Source organism: Idiotropiscis lumnitzeri, chromosome 1 (assembly GCF_059441095.1).
Source record: "Idiotropiscis lumnitzeri isolate Australia: NSW breed Sydney's pygmy pipehorse chromosome 1, RoL_Ilum_1.0, whole genome shotgun sequence".
NCBI lineage: Eukaryota > Metazoa > Chordata > Actinopteri > Syngnathiformes > Syngnathidae > Idiotropiscis > Idiotropiscis lumnitzeri.
This window is the reverse complement of record NC_142391.1, coordinates 24,952,967-24,971,181: the sequence shown is the minus strand read 5'-3', so window position 1 is coordinate 24,971,181 and position 18,215 is coordinate 24,952,967. Positions and strand designations below refer to the sequence as shown.

The 18,215-nt window shown below is 41.2% G+C and overlaps 1 protein-coding gene across 2 annotated transcripts in view; it reads left to right on the top strand.

Annotated features, from left to right (window-relative positions):
- The first annotated feature begins 1,204 nt into the window (after positions 1-1,204).
- Positions 1,205-18,215, top strand: part of LOC148343929 (netrin receptor UNC5C-like) — a 238,429-nt gene continuing 221,418 nt past the window's right edge. For both annotated transcript variants that reach the window (XM_088291590.1, XM_088291572.1), the window contains exon 1: positions 1,205-1,353. The gene's annotated coding sequence lies outside the window, so the exon portion shown is untranslated. The remainder of the gene's footprint in view (positions 1,354-18,215) is intronic.

The window sequence follows — 18,215 nt, the reverse complement described above, 5'->3', positions numbered from 1 at the left end:
TTGAACCTATCTCACGCTTGTCGAGTGACGCGGCGACGCGACACCTCCGTACACCGCCGACAATAAGAAATTATTCATCTAGCGCAACGCGCCGAGTCGACGCCGCCAGAATTCAAAATGCCACAGATGCAAGAGAGGGATATTGTTGGGAGGCAGTGAGAAGGGAAAAGGAGAATGTCCCCCCCCCCAAAAAAAAGATATAAATTGAAAAAGTCTCAAGCAGCTCCACTGGAAAAACACGAACAAAGACTATTGAAATCATTCAGTGTAATTAAAGAATCAGCCTACGCAAACAGTCGTTTCTAATCATAGCGGGTGGCCTCCATCAGCATTAAAAGCAGCCTCCTGTGCAACAATGGCAAACTGCTCCTTTAATTGCCCATCTTCACTGGAAATGTGGTGCTTGTCACAGTCCCTAATGACTTTGACTGCAACATTACCGGCATCATTTGAACAGGGGAACAGCATTACGGTGAACTTACGCCGCCGCTATCATCACAAATTTTACAGTATACTTATAGTATACAGTAAGTCTGAATTCCGAGTTGTTCGCCTTCAGCGTAGTACCTCGTTGTGCAGCGACAGTTGGGGCAGCGCTGAGCTCTAATGGATGTAATAGATTACAATGTCGCCATTACTGACTGGTTCGCACGATGGGCCTCACAGTGCAGAGGTTGTGGGGACGATTCCGACTCCGGCATTCCTGTGTGGAGTGGTGAGTTGATTTTTGTCAAAACAAAAAATATATGAAATTAACATAAAAATATGAATTACATTCTTGTAATTAATGTTGGTTTACTATTCAGCAGTTTTATGCCATCCTTGAATGATCATTTTTATGCGAGTACTTTGCACTGGAAAGAATTCTCTCCAGTTGTTTTTTTTTTTTGTTTGTTCATTTATTTTATTTTTTGTTGCATGATGGATCTTTTATCCATGGATTAAGCATGAAATATATTACGATACTGCTATGTATATGGGCTTAATAAAAAAAAAAAAAACAGCAAGATTCATTTTTGTCACATTTGTCATGTTCTGTCTAAGTTGCATGTTTTTATTTTTTGCTGTCAGCTGGCTCTTGTTTTTTTTTTCCATGTTTACCTCTGATGGAGTGAGTAAGGAGGTACACACCTGGGAGTGATTGGTAATCAGCTGCCATTCAAGCGCTGCAAGCACAGCAGGAAGACGCCAGATCATTCCTCTTGTTCCTTTCCGTAACGCCTTTTGCGTCCTTTCTGGCTCCAGTAATAGTTCATATGACTTTCTGGAGGATTCACTTGTTGCTTTTTGTCTGTGTTCCCATGCGTATTGGCGACTTCTTGGTGACCCGCCTTGAGCCCTCTTCTCACCACGGTGAGTCATGTTTTTTGTAAGCTTCACTTTTTGTCGTGCTGTTTTTCTTTGCTTTTCGCCCTGCGCAATTCTTTTCATTTCTTTTTCCTTTACCTGTTTGAGCGCGCTTTATATTCCCCGTTTTTGTTGTTGTTGTATTTGGTAGTTTTATTCATTGCACTTTAAAAAAAAAAAAAAAAAAAAGAAATGAATGAATAAAATGTCGACGGTTTGAATTATCGTCGCTATTGCTTTGGGGTCCAACCTGTCTCAAAGCGCAACAATTTGCTTTCACGTTTTTTTTTTTTTCCGGCCTATAAGTGAGTGAAGTTGTGTTGCGTTTGCCCGTTTCACTTTACTCGGCCTCACATCAACACGTGACTGTCGCGGCAAATATTTGGACAGCCTAAATATAATATCAGGCATTTGCAGCAATCATAGTAGCCTGTCACATTTGTCGTCCAGTTTCTTTTTCATAAAGCGTAGCAATAATGAAACTGTTTTGGGGGACTCTTGTTAAATGAGGTATGAGGTTTTAGCCCGACACCAGCGATATGCCCGTAATGTTGAATGCTTCTGCGTGTTTAACGCAGCAGATGTTTACAATTACTGTATACTATTCTATGTGGTCATTTGTGTTAGCCTATCTATGGTGTTTTGCATTTTTTTTTTTTTCCGCATTATGCTAGTGGATGAAATTCTTGGACTGGATTTGTTAAATTTACTGTACAATATTTAGAGGGTTCACTCAAAATGTCTGGTATATTGTTTTTTTTCCCTCGTTGCATACAATGTGTCGATATGAAGTACAGCGACAAAGTCTTCATACTCTGACAATCATTGATCTCAATCAAAGCCCTTTGTTTACAAAAGCTCCCGCGTAGAGTTCAATCGTTTTCGCATTGTGACATTGCCCATTGACCTTTGTGTATTTATGTGATGTGAATCCAATTACAGCAGCAAGCGCACCAGTGGGGCGAGATAATTTTTATACCTTAGTGTTTACTGCTCATTGACGTCCTGTCTGTTCGTTTATGACTCAGTGTGTCCGACACGCCGCCCAAAACACAGCGACTCCCTCAAGGGCATCGGTGCCGATCAATAGACGCCCCAACCGGACTTTAATAATGTAGCCTGACACATTGTTGGCAACTCTCAGGTGAGGCGGGGCTGCGTGGACATGGTGGAGTGGCTGATATGAGAAGCAAATTGCAGGTTGAGTGATGGCGTCCTGAGGAATATTACATGAAATGAAAATGCGTCTCTTCGTCTTGCGAGGAGTGAGCCCATCGGCTGCATTGAAATCCTTGGGATCCTGCGCGGGGTTCCTGTGATGATGAAACGGAAGGAACATACTGTACGTTCTGGGGCATGCTCGGATTTAAATGGAACTCAGTTGACTGACTCGACTGGGAGCCGTTACGTCTTTGCTGCTTGAACTAAACTTGCATTAAAAATGTAACGTTTTGAGTCGATGATTGACCGATGAGGTGTATTTTCACTGAACCGAGTCCGATGGATTCGAGCCGAGTTCACTTCGTAGAATTAACCTTGAGATAGCTCTTAATTTGTTGTAAAACGCAAACACGGGCTGCCATGTCTGCAGCACCTCCCGATCCACTCGTTCTCCAAAGTGGATTTTGTGTCATCAAAAGAACACAAGTGGATCCGTAACTTTATGTTTTCAGAAAATGACCAAAAAAGTATCTGCTCATGCATCCAAGTATCATAAATGTGTGCTGTTTAAAAAAAACAAATAATAATTCAAGTCGCCAATCAAGCCATTTAATTTGCTTTTGTTTGACTGACAAAATGGCTTGAGTGGATGACCGCCATCAATTTGTTGTGACTGCCACTGAATCTGCTTGTGTGTACTGTAAGTCAAACTCAGAAAACTGAGTTAGCCGCCGATTTTCGGATTCTTTGTTTGATGCATTTTACCCCATTTTAATTACCGGACCCATTGCGCATTTTTGAGAAAGAGGCCAACACCTCAAGACTGAATCCGTTGATTCTTTCCTAAACTCTTCATCCGGCTTTGAAAAGGTCCGATGTTTTTCTCTCAAACGCAATGAAATGTCTAAATGACAGCATTGTGTTAGTTGTGACCCCTCCGTCATTGACAGGATGATACGGCAGTAAACGGGCAAATGGCATTGTGACAAGTGCGATCTGGCTTTGATTCCGGTAACTGCTCTCTCAGTGGGATGAAAATGGACCGCGACAAAAGCTTTTCATACGACAAAAAAAGCACTTAGCGGAATCGCTCTTGAATAACAATGTCAAAGCCCAAAGATAAATAAATGTAAAAAAAAAAAAAAACAACAACGACAGGCTGGGGCCAGAATGATCATTTGACAAGTTGGCTCTCTGCCATTTTGATTATCTAAATTCACCGCTAAAGCGCAAAGAAATCAGAGGAAAGGTCTTGAGAGACATCCGCCCGGACGCCACACTTGATGTTAACTGGCATGTTATCCGCTGGTAATGACTCCCGTGACTCGCACAACCCCCCGGTGCCAACATGACGTCACCTGCATCTCTGCGTAACGTACGGAAAGCTGTATTAAAATATTCCTAAAGCAATCTGACTGATACGTGCTGAAAAATATCCGTTGCTTTGTTTCAGTCAGCTTGAATCACGCAAGTATATTTTAGGACGATTACAATGCTTGCGGGTCAAAATCAGATTCTTGAATCAATGGGGCTTTATTTTAATGAACCAAACTTGGCGGAAAATATTTTGAGCAGCGAGTTTACCCAGCCGAACATGACGGCCGTGTGCATGTGAAAATCAGGTAGCTGCATTCACCGTGAAGCGGCTGTTACTTTGTTTTAATGGACCAAGCCTCTCTTTAAAAAAATATATTCTTTTGAGCAGAATATTGGGAATGAAGGTATATATTCTGATTGATACTTGCAGGTCCAAATCAGATAACCAATTTCGCCATTAAATCTTGGTTACTTTTTTTAATGAAGGAATCCTGGATTATGAACGTCACATTTTGAGTAGATCATTGAAAAATATGATTTTGTTCAATGCCGTTGCACGGGAACTACTGCGGTTGCAATCATTGTGCTGATATGATTAACCTGAGGTTGGGTTTTATAAAATGTTGTCGGCCAGTCATCCGTCAGCGGGCTGGACACCGGTCCGTTATCGTCAGTCTGTCATTTTTCATTTTTTTTTTTTTTTTTTCAAGGGGTACCAAACTATAATCGTCAGTCAAGTTATTTTAACCGTGTTGCCGTCAGAAGATCGTCAGTAAAAAATCCTGCTTGTATTCAGCTCCGCGAACAAACACACGAGACAAACTGTCGTCAGCGAAACCGGTGTCCGTCAGTAATTCACTGACTCTCGTCGGTACTTGACCCGGTTTGTGACGATTAAACGAAAACATAACTATTAGTTTTTAGTCGTCATTATTTTTTTAAATTTCCGTCAATTGTCAGCAAATCGGGCATCCATGTTTGCTTACATGACTAAAGCAATTGCTCAGCCAAAATCTGTGTGCAACATTTATTTGGTGTTTATGGAAGACGGAAAAAAAAACTGCATTCGAAGATCAATAGCAAGAGAGGTTTACAGCTCAGAGATGAGATTGTTTCAGGAGGCCATGCAAGGAGTATACGAGGCAAAGCTCCGCATTTGTGGTTTTATATGATGTCCAATAAAAGAGTTTCACAATAATAATCTCCGCTAAAACGCAACCACCGTCATTCACAGAGGACAAACCACTTTTGACGATGAAGATCAGCTTTTAATTCAAATGTTGTCAACAACGTGTCCATCTTTTTTTTTTTTTTGTCTCCCAGAATCTGTGCGTCTCCGGTATTAGTCATACCTCGCTCGGGCCTCGGTCAGTGACTGTGCAGAGAAACGGGAGGTAATTGAATTTCTCTCGTGGAGTGCCTCGCATCAGCGCAGACAATTCCGACATAGCCAGGCGCGACGTAATAGACCGGAGGAGGCCGTGGCATCAGCTTAGACGTGCAATTAACTACAGAGGGAGTACTCGCATGCTTGAAGCTTGGAGAAGAGGAAGAAGAACTATTTTACACCCGCATGCTTTTTGCTTTTTATTAATGCAGCAACTCCTCCTTGGGCGAGAGCGGATGGGGACATTGTTGTTCCGGTAGGGGTCACGTGAAGATGAAACAATTCTGGTGCATGGATATGGTAAAATGATAGCGTTAGCTTGGCCCCACTTCACTCCAATTTAGGATTCCGTGAGCCTCGAAAAAAAATCCGATAAATGCAAATAACACTTGCATCAACAATTTAGATCAAGGAGGGGCAACTCCGATCCTCGAGGGCCGCTTTCGGGATCATCATCAGGCTTCAGCGCAGCTTGCTGATGAGCTGATCATTTGAATTGTGTGTGTGTTGGACGCGTGTCGGAGGTTCGGTTGCCCAACCTTGATCTCCAAGCAGTTAACAAGAATGTGAACTGGCAGCACTCATGAAACCTTTCAAAATGATTTTTTTCTGCTGCGGTCTCACTAGTTAGATTTGATTATTGTGGCGACCAACCATTATTATTTTTTTGTACTTTACGAACTGTAAAACTACTTTAAAATAACCATATTACTCCTCACATGGTTCCTATATGAATGATTGGCTGGCTTTTCAGTGACTCAAAATGCGCCGCTTGAAGAAGAAGCCCATGTCAATCATTGGACCAGCTCCAGTAATTTTGACTACATTTCTTGTCGGAGTTAAGGCCAAGGCTGCTTAATGCTGCAGTGGAGATCTCCCAGATTTGGACCACTTGTGCATGACTGATGCTACGTTCACACCAAATCCGTGTGAGACATGCGAAGAAAGTTGATTTTTGTTAAAAAAAAAAAAAATTGTAACCGCGCCAAAAGGGCGAATGGATGAATTTTCGGTGCTTTGCTCCGCATCCCGTCGCCCCAAACGCATCATGCACAACCGCGCCCACTTGCATGAACCCCATTGACTTCAATTGAATCGCGCCGCCAGAAATGCTCACAAAGGATTTGGTGTCGACCTGGAATAACGCATTTTGACTTTTCTTTCGTAAATTATTTAAGTCAAAAGCCGATGAACAGCAAAGCAAGTAAAAAGGATTGAAAGTGGATATCATGCCTGCAGAAGTTTCTTTTAACTCGCTTTTTGAGATGCTCTCTTTATAATACACCGCCCTCTGTTGATTTGGAGTGCAACAATGCACAGCAGAAAAATGTTCTGTCTTAAAAATTGTTAGTTAACTTAAATTTGTTAGAACGCTAGGTCTGTTATTTTTCTAGACGGGGCACACGTGCTCTGGCGCGAACAATCAGGGGTGGCTGGGGTAGAATTAATGAAATAGAATTTTATACACAAGGAAATTCAGATCGGATCTTGGTGACGGAGTGAGTTCAACGTGTGAGTCAAGGTACCCCTGGATGCACGTGGATTTATCAAATGCCACATTTGAAAATTAGGAAATAAAACTCTCATCCTGTGAATGCAACACGACAAAATAGTTCATCTCATAAGTGGTTCAGCAATAGTCTTTACTTCCTCCACCATCCCCCGTTTATTGATTCGACTGCCGTTTTTTTTTTTTTAAATGGTGGATTAGATGCAGATTAATCACCCTGTTCAATATTAATACAAGGGAGGGATGTTATTGTGCTCACTCTGGCATTTATGGATGAATCAGTACTTGCAATCAATCATGAAAGTGGAAAGAAATTGTTGTCGACTGCTCGCCGTATTGATCATGACTCTGAAGATGCAAATTTGTAATGAAATGGAGTGATTTCTACCTCCATTGTGATGTATGACATGGATGTCAAGTTTCACCCAAAACGCAAAACTTTTTAAAAAGGGAACCCCACCATTGGCCCAATGGATGTGAATTGTACCACAGTACCTTGTCGTGCTACCAGTTTGAATAATGAAATATTTTCTCAACCAATTCAAGCCCCTCTAACGTCACCGTTTTTATCTCCATTCTAGGAAATTATTTGATCACAATCCTACATTATTCCGTATTCCGCATTTTCCGTTTCTAAATTTCTGTATGAATGAATAAATCACTATTAAAAGAAAAAAAAATCCCCCAGAGTTGAACATGAGCATTTTCTGCATTTTTAGTTTCAGTTTACGACCCGTTTTGGGCCTTACGGGCAAAAGCGGGGTCTATTTCAGGGAGGCGTTTCTGCATTTCTATGTGTTAGGGAAATGTATGGCTGTGGGCTATTGTGCTTGTGTCACTTGTGCCGAGCCCATTTATCACTGCATTGTGACACCTGTTGGGGTGAGGGGCGCTTTTCTGACAGTCGCTGTCGTCATGCAAATGCAAAGTCACGAATGTTCTTCAGTGGCGGTAGTGATTTTATTTATATATTTATTTTAGGGCTGTCAGAATTAAAGCTTTTATTTCCTTGACAAGTAATTTGCATACTTTGCAAAGCCAAATTGCAATATCGTACCATATTAGCCGCACAGCTTTAGCACATCATCTCCGAACAAAACGGTGTGCTCAAGTTACCTCTGGGCCTTGCAAACTGCTGGAGTGTGCTGCTTGTGGGCATAATACCAGCGCCACGTTCTTTGTCCTCTGAGCTTTCCGACTCTTCCCTGCGTACGTCTGTGCTATGTGAGTGAACAGGCGCTTAGAATTGATAGACGGTTGCGATAACCAATCAGATGATGAGTTGGTTACCGTGAGCCTTCTCGCAGGCCTCACATTGAGGTGGTGATTCGATAAACACTTGTGGCAGGGCGGGGCTGAGCCAGGCCAGACAATCTTACCCGGCGACCGCTTGAAAATCTAAAATATATTCTTGCTTTTTTTTAAACCACAATGGCCAAAGGAGGAAAGTGTGGATTTGATTGCAGTTATACTTGCAAGGCCATGAACTTTTGTGACTTTCTACAATTCTGGATGCTGTCCATCACACGCCCTGCTGACCTTGGTGCATTGTCATCTTTGGAGCTGACCACTCCATTCTGGGAAATCATATTTCATCACAGGCTAAAGGTGATGACCGGGAACACCTTTTATTGATTTTGCAGCACGGGTGTAGCGAGCCAAAAAAATGTCCCCTTCTACGACATCACAGCAGCAAGTGGGGCTCTCTGTGTGAAACAGACTGCTATGAGATTTACTATTTACCTTTTTTTTTTTTTTTTTTCTCACAGAACCCAACAAGGTGAGCGATGGCAACAACCACACACTATGCCGTGATCGATGGCACCTGTGTCTGGTAAAACTTTGTCTTGTCTTTAAATCTTGTCTGACAGCAACAATTGCGTTGGACACAGCTGGGAGGGAGAAGGGGATGTCGGGTGTTGCACTTCACAACCCATCCCAACTTTGTGGCGTTCGCTTAAAGGTATCACAGGACCTGTGATAGCGCAAAGTCACCCGTCCTCGTATCACAAATCAATTTTCCCGAGTGAAATTCTGGTTGGCCAGAGAGTGTGAGTGTCTGCATGTAGAGCTTCACAATGTATGCAACAATTCTGGTTTTCGAGTCGGTCGCACCTCAAACGTGAATATTTTCAAAATAGGTTTGAGGTTTCTCTTTTTCAGCCGACAGCAAAATAGAGCAATCGGCCTCACTGTTCCAGAACTTTTGGAAGGGAGCCTGCCGTGCTCCATTGCGCAGACTTCAGACACGCCGTGCCAGGGGCTATTAAATATGAGCTTGCTTGAGAGCGCAAGAAATGTGACAATCACCGGAAGACGAGACGAGATACGAGAAGGCAGACCCGTGGCCCAAACGATTGTTGTGGACAGCATGCGGAGCCACACGCAGAAAAAAAAAAAAACAAGTTACAACAATGTCGGTATTTCCCATCAGCAGAGGAGCACAATCGATAAGCTGTCTCTGTTTTGAGTCCCAATCAATGACGCCGTGTTCCTCGCGTTATTAGAGGAAATGATGTGCAATTAGTTTTTTCGGGCTCCTTCAAATGTCAAAACATGCTCATTTGTGCTCATCGAACTTTGCGGCGGAGATGGGAGGCAATAATTGCATTTATGACTGCTGTCTGAAACTTTTGATTAACTAACAAGTTTTATGAGAAAAGTCAATGACAGCTGAAGGCTTAAAATTCAAGTGGAGATGCAGTGGAACCACTAAAGTTACACAATCTTTTGGTTTTGGAAAACATAAAATTTGTTTTGCCTTGCGGTTCATTTGTATCTTTTTTTTTTTTTTTTTTTTAACAGAATAGTTAAAGCCTTTGTTGTCGAACTTTTCAACCATTTATTAAATGCCGTCAGAACACTAAAACACAAATTCACGCAGATTGTGCTGTTGTTGGTCACAACACAAGACATGCAATATTTCCTACTAGGTGCATGTTCCAATATGTTAACATTTTGTTTTAATTGGATTTATGAATTTGTGTTTAAATTGTGTGTGGTAGAGGCAAAACTCTCCCAAAAAATTGTAGCAGTTCAGAATCTTCTAATAAAATGAAAAATGTAATTATACTCACCAATGATGATTATAAACGCATTATTTTTTTATTTTTTTTATTACAGTACATTTTTAAAATATATTTTTTAAATTTGTACTGACAATTTTTTTTGTCGCGCATCTGATTTTGATATGAATTATAATAATTTAATAAATATATAATTGTAATTTATTTAGTAATTATAAATTAAGGGTTAGGTTCAACAACAGGGAATTCTTTTTTGTTTCCATTAAAAATATGTATAAATTAAAGTAAAAGGTTTAAATCCATCGTGTAATATGTTTTAATCAAAGTTGATAATTTAAATGAAACTACCTAAAAAATGCAACGCTATTTTTCAAATCGACATCAAAAATACATTTAGGGACGTCTGAAGCTGATGACAATTTGCTGTTGACCAATGTTGTTGATATTTTTGCTTGCACTGATCACTCACTCCGGACGTGTCTTGCTAATTGAAGTTGGCCACCACTGTGTCTCCTTGTTGACCTCTGTCATAAGATTTTATCTCAGTCAGGGTTATAAAATGGTCATTTTCTTTCCACGACTGTATGGAACACACATAAAAATCAATGTTTTTTTTTTCCTGCTGATTTTTATCATCCCAATTGGATCTCAGTAGGGAGACAGCATCTGACTGTTTGAAGTTTTTATCAGCTGGAGACGAAGAGAACGGCAGCGCGTTCCCATCAAAATGATAATTTTTTTTCCCTCTCTCCAACCCGTGAAGAAGGCGAGTCAACAAGCGGCTTCTCTACGTCTGTGTGATAAAATTGTGTTTGTGAATGGCTAATGGGATAGTTTGGGCGGGCTTAACACATATGCTCAGCCATGAAACCACCGTGCCGCAAAACGGTTTGCCGGAAGAGATCATCAGGTGTGCTCTGGGAAATTATCCCGTTTCAATTAACAGGATGGATAATTCTTATTTACCACAAATGGTGCGTGTTTTTAGCGTTGCCTTTGAACGCTGTCGACGTTAACAGCTTATTTATTTATCTTTTTATGTAATAGGTGAGGGGGATAAAAACGACAGACAATTCCGGTTTGATTGCTGACCTGTTTTTAAAAAAAAAAAAAAAAGTAAATATGGCTGGCAGATAGCACCATTTTGGTCACTATTGGATGAAATTACCGCGTATCGAATCAATGTTTGTTTTTTTGTGTGTGTTTGACAAATGCGATTTTTTTTTTTCTTTTTAGAAATATTAACAGTTTGCCTCTTGTCAGAAGACTTTCTCTGCATTCCATGCACTGACTTTTTGCAATTTCAAAAATCACCTTGTGGTGTTTTGCAGTATTTAGTCCACTGATTAGTTTCGTTTTCCGTTTGTGCCTTTTGTCAGAAAATATCGACTGCATTCCATATCACCTCTATACAATTTCCACTCTTGACAATTCGCTATGTCCAGTATTATAATTCCCCTTTCCATATTTGTCTCTCGTCCCAAATACTTTTCTTTTCTTTAAAACATGAACTGTGGCTCGGGAGGTAGAGCGGATCGTGCGGTTACTCACGGGCTATTTTTTCGAATCCCGTCGTGTCCTTGGGCAAGGCACTTGACTGGCCTTTCTTCCAGTGTCACTCTCATTGATATATTGCTGAATGTGAATTTTTGGCGGCGGTCAGAGGCGCATACTGGCAGCCACATGACGTAGTTTACCAGCACCAGAGTGTGAAGCGATTTAAGTGTGTCCAGAAAAGCACCATATAAATCCGATTTTTGCTATTATGAACTAAAAAGACATCTCTTGGGGTTTTCTAGCGGTTATGACATTGTTGTCAAATCATTCGATGGCGCGTGAGATCTATCACGCCGGTTAAAAGCAAAGTCATCTTAATGTCTGATTATGGAATTGTTTGTTTTAACAATCAAGCCGCCCCTTTGAACAGCGCATTTCTCTGAATTTGAATGAGTGAGTTCCCTCCGTGCTTGACACACGGAATGTGCAAACAAAGGGGATTGTAAAACGGCATACACAATAGTAAGATGTTGTCTGAAAGAACGTATAGGCCTCATCAGCACTGCCGTCCGTCCTCTTGATCTGTCATTGGCTGACCTTTTACGTACGTTATCCGCCATCATTTCACCATAAAGCCCAGATTTACAACCCCTACTGAATGCCAAGACCCTAAAACACTCCGACTTTTTTTCTTGTCCTCCTTTCACTCTCACTTTTTTTTTTTTAAACTTAAGTTCTACCTTCATTCCCGCACCACACACACATGCAAGCGCACGCTTGCTAAGCGCAGGAGAAGGTCAAAGTCGTTAGTGACTCGTAATAGACAATGTAAATTAGAAGGCGAGTATTAAAAGGAGATTTAACACTACGTCAGCAGATAATGTCTCCTGCCGTGGCTTTTAATGCGGCATCTGCGTCATTGTATTTCCTTGTGCACGATAAATAAACCACTTTTTTTTTTTTTTTTTTTTTTAATGATGCTAATGAAGTGTTAATGTTAGAGTTTAAACATGCTATTTGGAAGGCAGATGCCTCAACGTTATCAAGCGTAGATGGACAAACTGAATTTGTATCGTAGTGGGTTTGGGTTTTTTGGGACTGGTTCTTCCCACTTCTGTCAGTGGTCCTCAATTCGGTATAGACTGGGGCTTATTTCTTTTGTTTAAAAATAAATAAATAAATCATTTCTAAATCTGCTAACAGTAAAGCCAATCAGAAAAATGAATGATTCTCATATATTATATTACATCTAAAAACAAATATTTTATGGCGTATGACAGCTTAAATATTTTCTTTTTAGGACAAGTGCAGCATCGATACTTGGCTCACCCCACAAGGCCTGCTAGCCAGAAGTTGAGCCGTTGTGTTATTTTTTTTTACAGAGTAGACATGTGGTAACACTTTCTGTCCTTGACCTGATATTATTCCGTGTGGCCAATTTGTATGTTGAATTCAAAATTGAAACGTTATCGTCCACATAGCGGGTGAGCTAAAGCCACTCCTTTTTTTTTTTTTTTTAAATCTCCAGTGAACATTTTGTGTTCTTAACTCGGTAAGATGCCAATAGTCTCAACGCCTTTGACGAAAAGAAATATAGTAACTGATCCCAAGGAAGTATGCGCAAGGGATGCAACGCTACTGCGTGGCAAACAGCTTTATATATTGGGGCTAAGTTTAGCCTGGGTTGTTGGCGGAAGTAAGGAGGAGTCCTTCCATGCTGCATGCGTCTGTTTTTGGAAACAAAGTCATCTGAAAGCAGTTTACGTTTAACGACAATGTCATGAAATGACTAACGTGTTTTTGAATTATTGTTCAATTTGTGACAGGGCCATAATTCAAACCTCTGAAACGTGATTGAAACGAGCTAACCACTAGACCAGCACGTATCTCATTTTGCCGTCCAAATTATCATTTGTACTTGGAACTCATTTGCACATCTGCCTCGGTCAAATTGACCTCCCGTAAAAGCATTTATGATTCTTGAGAGGTTTTTTTCATTAAAGTCAGACCTGTCCAAATGAAACTGTAATGTGGCTTCAAAAGTATTTTTTTATTTGTTTTTTTTTAACGAGCGACACGTTCTAAACCCAGAGCGCTGCCTGGGTCTTGTAAGGACACTTTCAGACCTGGCGGGACGCCATTAGTAAAAACTACTGTGCAGCCCAGGACAAGTGGCGCGGCTGTAAAAGCTTCCGAATTCTATTCAGGATTGGATTGTTAGCATTCTTCGTCGCTCCCGAATGCTAATGTAGCCGTCCACACCTCATTAACACTCGGTCGCCTCGTTTCGCTGATAATTGACACGTGTTCCCGTGATCCGCCGCCCCGTGCAGGTTGTACATTACCTTGATTAATGAAGGACAGAGAGGGAATGCCGTTAACATGCGTATTGACGCCACGTCGCCTACATCAGGCAGCCTTCGGGCCTACCCCCGAGTAAAAAAGTCATTTGCTGTAATTAGTGCTGATGACGAGGCAGGCAGCAGGAAAGAAATGGTGAGTGGCTTCAAGGGCATGCAATCCAAATCAAAAACGTGGCCCATTCAATTGAAGAAATATGTGATTGCAAATTGGAAAAATGACCTAACAACTGCCTAGGTCCATCTTTTTCTTCTTTTTTTTATCAGCCTATCACAGCTGACTTTGACTGAGAGGCTGCATCCACCCTGGACTGGTTGCCGGTAAATCACGGCATCCAGCAAGGTTGGGCAATTGAAAAATTATGTCCTAAAACTCCAGTCCTGTAGGTGGCAGTCATACAGATTGCAAAATGTATGCAGGACTCCAACAGAAAAAAAACTGTTATTTTCTGTAACTGTAATTACATTTACCATATTTTACCATTAAAATCTAATCTACTCAAAATTCGACGGTGAGCCTTATAATCGTTTGCGCCTTATGAATGGAAGCAAAATGAAGTTTGACTTATTTGCTGTACTGGTTTTCCCTTAACTCATTTATTCCCAGCTGTTTTCACAAGAGGGAACACCTCAATCACAGTGGGTTTTTTTTCTGTTTTTTGACTGATTTTGTAAGGCCTGCAGAATATTGTGTTCTAAAGATAAAAACATGGAGCTATGACGCCAAAAAAAAAAAAAAGGCTATGACTATGACGTATAAATACGTCTTTGGGAGGCAGGGACTACAATTTTGAAAACGTAAATATACGTCTAATGGATTGAATGAGTTAATGCGCCTTCTAACCCGCTGCACCCTATATTTGGAAATTTTTACCGGTCACTTTGATTTCCTGCCACATTCTAAAAAGATGCTTGTGAGGGTCATTTGTGTGTAGTTGTCCGGATATACCTTGTGGTTGTGCTGTCCAGTCAGCTGGAATAGGATCCAGTTACTGGTGACTAATGAGGATGGGGGCTATAGAAAACCTTTCATAATTTACTTCACATGGGCAGAATAGTTCATTTGTTGTGCTAGTATTCAGTCGTGTGCTATTAAAAGAAGAAGAATTCTTCTTTGAAAGGGTAGCCTGGGAGAAAAGGAGACATCATATTTCTTTGTTGCTGCTTTGAAGTGTCACACATTTCATATCTCCTTGCAAACTCCCAACAGACATGTGGCAGACCACGGGGAGTTCCAGAACTGTGAAACCTGTGGGACATGTAGCCCGATCTTAGACGTCAGGAGTACCATCCTCATTCTGCCGCATGTTCAGTCTATGCTAAAACTTGTTAACGTAACGCTAACGTGACTCATGTCACACCAACGCGAGTGTAATGAGAAGGAACGTTCACTTAAATGTGACTTAGTAACACAATTTGGTGTTGCGACTCATTAACACTGCTTGTTGATGCAAAACGTATAAGCCGTAAAACCGTGGCATACAGCCCATCCGTATTTACATACATGCATAATAATTCGGATTATACCAAATAAAATAATTTCATGTTACTTAAAATATGTGCTTGTGCAAAATAAAGGCCTTGCACCTTATACATGACTCAGTCTGCGGTGGAGTCAATAAACGCCGCAGTAGGACACACGCGACAAATATTCTGAACGGTACTTTAGTTAAGTAAGAAGTGTTGTTCTGCGTAACTTTGCATCTCAAGCTGTCACACGTGCTAACACGCATTAGCATCCAAGGCTCATAAATCACAACTTTGCCAAAGACTGATTCTAATTAAATCCCGTCCAAGACCAAAGGATTACTTTCTAACAGGCTCTTTGCCGTCACTTCTTCCTCCCGATGATCTGTTGCTGTGTAAATGACACGCATTATCCCTTTATTAGCTCCTGGGACCCATGGCGTGTGCATAAAACGCTGTCTTGACATTGATAAATACACAACATGATGGCCACGTCACATGAATTAATCTCCATTTTCGGGATCAGCCTTCCGATTCATTAATCTACGTAATTACCGCAGATTTCACGGACTATCTGATCTATCTCGTTGGGTTCTGTTCTCTCTCTCTCTCACTCTGAGAAATTATGGATCTCTGCATAATGGATGAGTCTGTCTAAGGAGACAGAATAAAGGCTCTTAGCTGTGTGATAAATTTTGTACATGATCAAATTACATACTGCATGCGGGAGGGCGTTGTACATGCTAAACTTCATCGGCGACGCAGAGAGGAGCGAACTCGGGGTGGGACATGTTTTTAACATTTTGTATCGACACAGCAACTCATTAGAAAAGATGGGGCTGGAGGCTTTTGATGTTTTGGTTCTATTTGGCGAAGGTTAACACTCAAAATACGCAGCTAAATCGGCGGAATGCAAAGCAATGAGTTTGGACCGCCGGCGTGAAAAATCTCAATTTTTGCTTTCATTTGATTCTAAACGGGTGGCCGTCGATTTTCTGTCTTTTTTTCCCCTTTTTCTTTCATATGATGTTTGCGTCTGCCAAGTCTAACTTGATTTATTGCCCGAAAAAAAGATCAGTTGTGTTTGCACTCTTGCATTTTGAGCAGCTCTGCCTCAATTTGCTACTTTCAATATGATTTCTATTAGAAGAGGGTAATGATGTCATGTGGGTCTCTGCGATTCTAGTCAGTGGTAGGTCGATGTCATCCAGGTGATGGTATTGAACTCAATAAACCAGTCAATTAAAGTTTAAACTCCCAAGCAAGAGGCTTATGGTGTCAACTGACAGGAATAAACTGTCTTCTATTCTGCCTGGGAAAGGCAGCAAGCGCCTTTGGTGCCATTGTGTTGGAAACCTTCAATGACTCGTGTGAGAATACGTGCAAGGCCAAAAGTGAATGGTTATTTATACTTCTTGGGATTAAAAGTCTTGAATACGAATGTAGAAAAAGCAATTTGCTTTTTTTTTTTTTTTGTTTGCATCATGGTTTGCGTTTGGCTCTTCCACTTTTGGATCACTGGAAGCATATTTTCGATTATCGTTGCATGGCAAGGCTGTCTTTGGGAATCACTATCACCTTTAGTGACTTTTATTTTCGTACATTTTGGGATGCGTACGACTGTTCTGTTGTTATTAAGAAAAACACTGAATAAAATATGATTTAAAAAAAAAAAAAAAAAGTCATCATCACACCAAATCTGTTGCATTTCCAGCAGCGCGATTGAATTGAAGTCAATGGAGTCCGCATGGGTGCAGTTACAGTTGTGTGTGGGGAGACGCGAATACGATGCGCAGCAAAGCACTGAAAATTCCAACTTTAGGAGCGGTTTAAAAAAAAAATTATAAAAAAAAGTAACTTTCTTCATGTGTCGACAATGTTCACTCGGCGGGGTGTTTGAAAAGAAAAGAAATTTAGAATCATTGCCGTCTGTGAACATCCAGAGCTTTACAACTCGGCCACTATAGAGGCAAAAAAAAAAAGAAAATAAAACAATAATAGCACATTAAATGCACCATATCGGGCATTTCAACATCACAAAGGTACGGAACCCCTTAGGGGACACGGAAGAGAAAAAAAAAAAACTTTGCGTTCCCTCGCAAAATCTTTGCGTTCCCTTGCAAAGATTGCATTCCCTCGCAAAGTTGTTTTGTTTTGTTTTCGAGTGAATGTTTATTTTTTTTTAATGCGCGTTTATGTACTTCTGGGTCATCTTCCGTGTAAACAAACGCAGCAAAGATGGAGTGTGTTCACCCGTGGGCGAGTTTAATTGAATTTTACTTTGAAATTGTCTTGAAATACAAAGAAATAAAATCAGTTCTGGATATTAAGCACGGTTTTCAAATAAGTGAAAGACAGTTCCAAGCCCTCCTCCATGATTAGTGCCGCCTCCAACCTACTGTCGTCTCTTGAACAGCAGCGCATTCGAGGCAAGGGTAGTCAAACTGACCCGGAAGTACATAAACGCGCATTAAAAAAATAAATAAACATTCACTCGAAAAAAAAAAACAACTTTGCGTTCCCTCGCAAACTTTGCGAGGGAACGCAAACTTTGCAAGGGAACGCAAAGATTTTGCGAGGGAACCCAAACTTTGCGAGGGAACCCAAACTTTGTGAGGGAACGCAAACTTTGCGAGGGAACGCAAATTATTTTTTTTTCTCTTCCATGTCCCCTAAGGGGCTCCGTACAAAGGTGCATCATAACGCAAACTTTTAATGCCACATTGGAGCTCGACTCGACTTAATGAAAGTTTCCAGCGAAACATCAACAAAACATGCAATTGTTTTCTTGCCCTTCATCCAAATCATTGCTATTCTCTGGCATGCCCCCCCCCCGTTCTTCCGAGCGTCTCCTCCTTGTTTGTGCTTCGGGATATTTCACACCTCCAAAGTACTTCTGTGTGTAGCCCCGAGCCGCTTCGGATTACGCACACGGCATTTCACCGCTCGGCTCCGGGTGTTTCTTTCACACTCCGTGATCGATTGGTCATAAAATAGGAGCGAAGGAACACGTCCGTGCCACTCAAAACGTCCCAAAGATCCCTCAGCCATTTGCACGTTGACTCCTTTTAAGACTTAACAGGTCAGCAAGCCCTCGTGCGGCCCTCACGGTGACGCCTTGTCGAGCCCACAGGAAGTAGAAG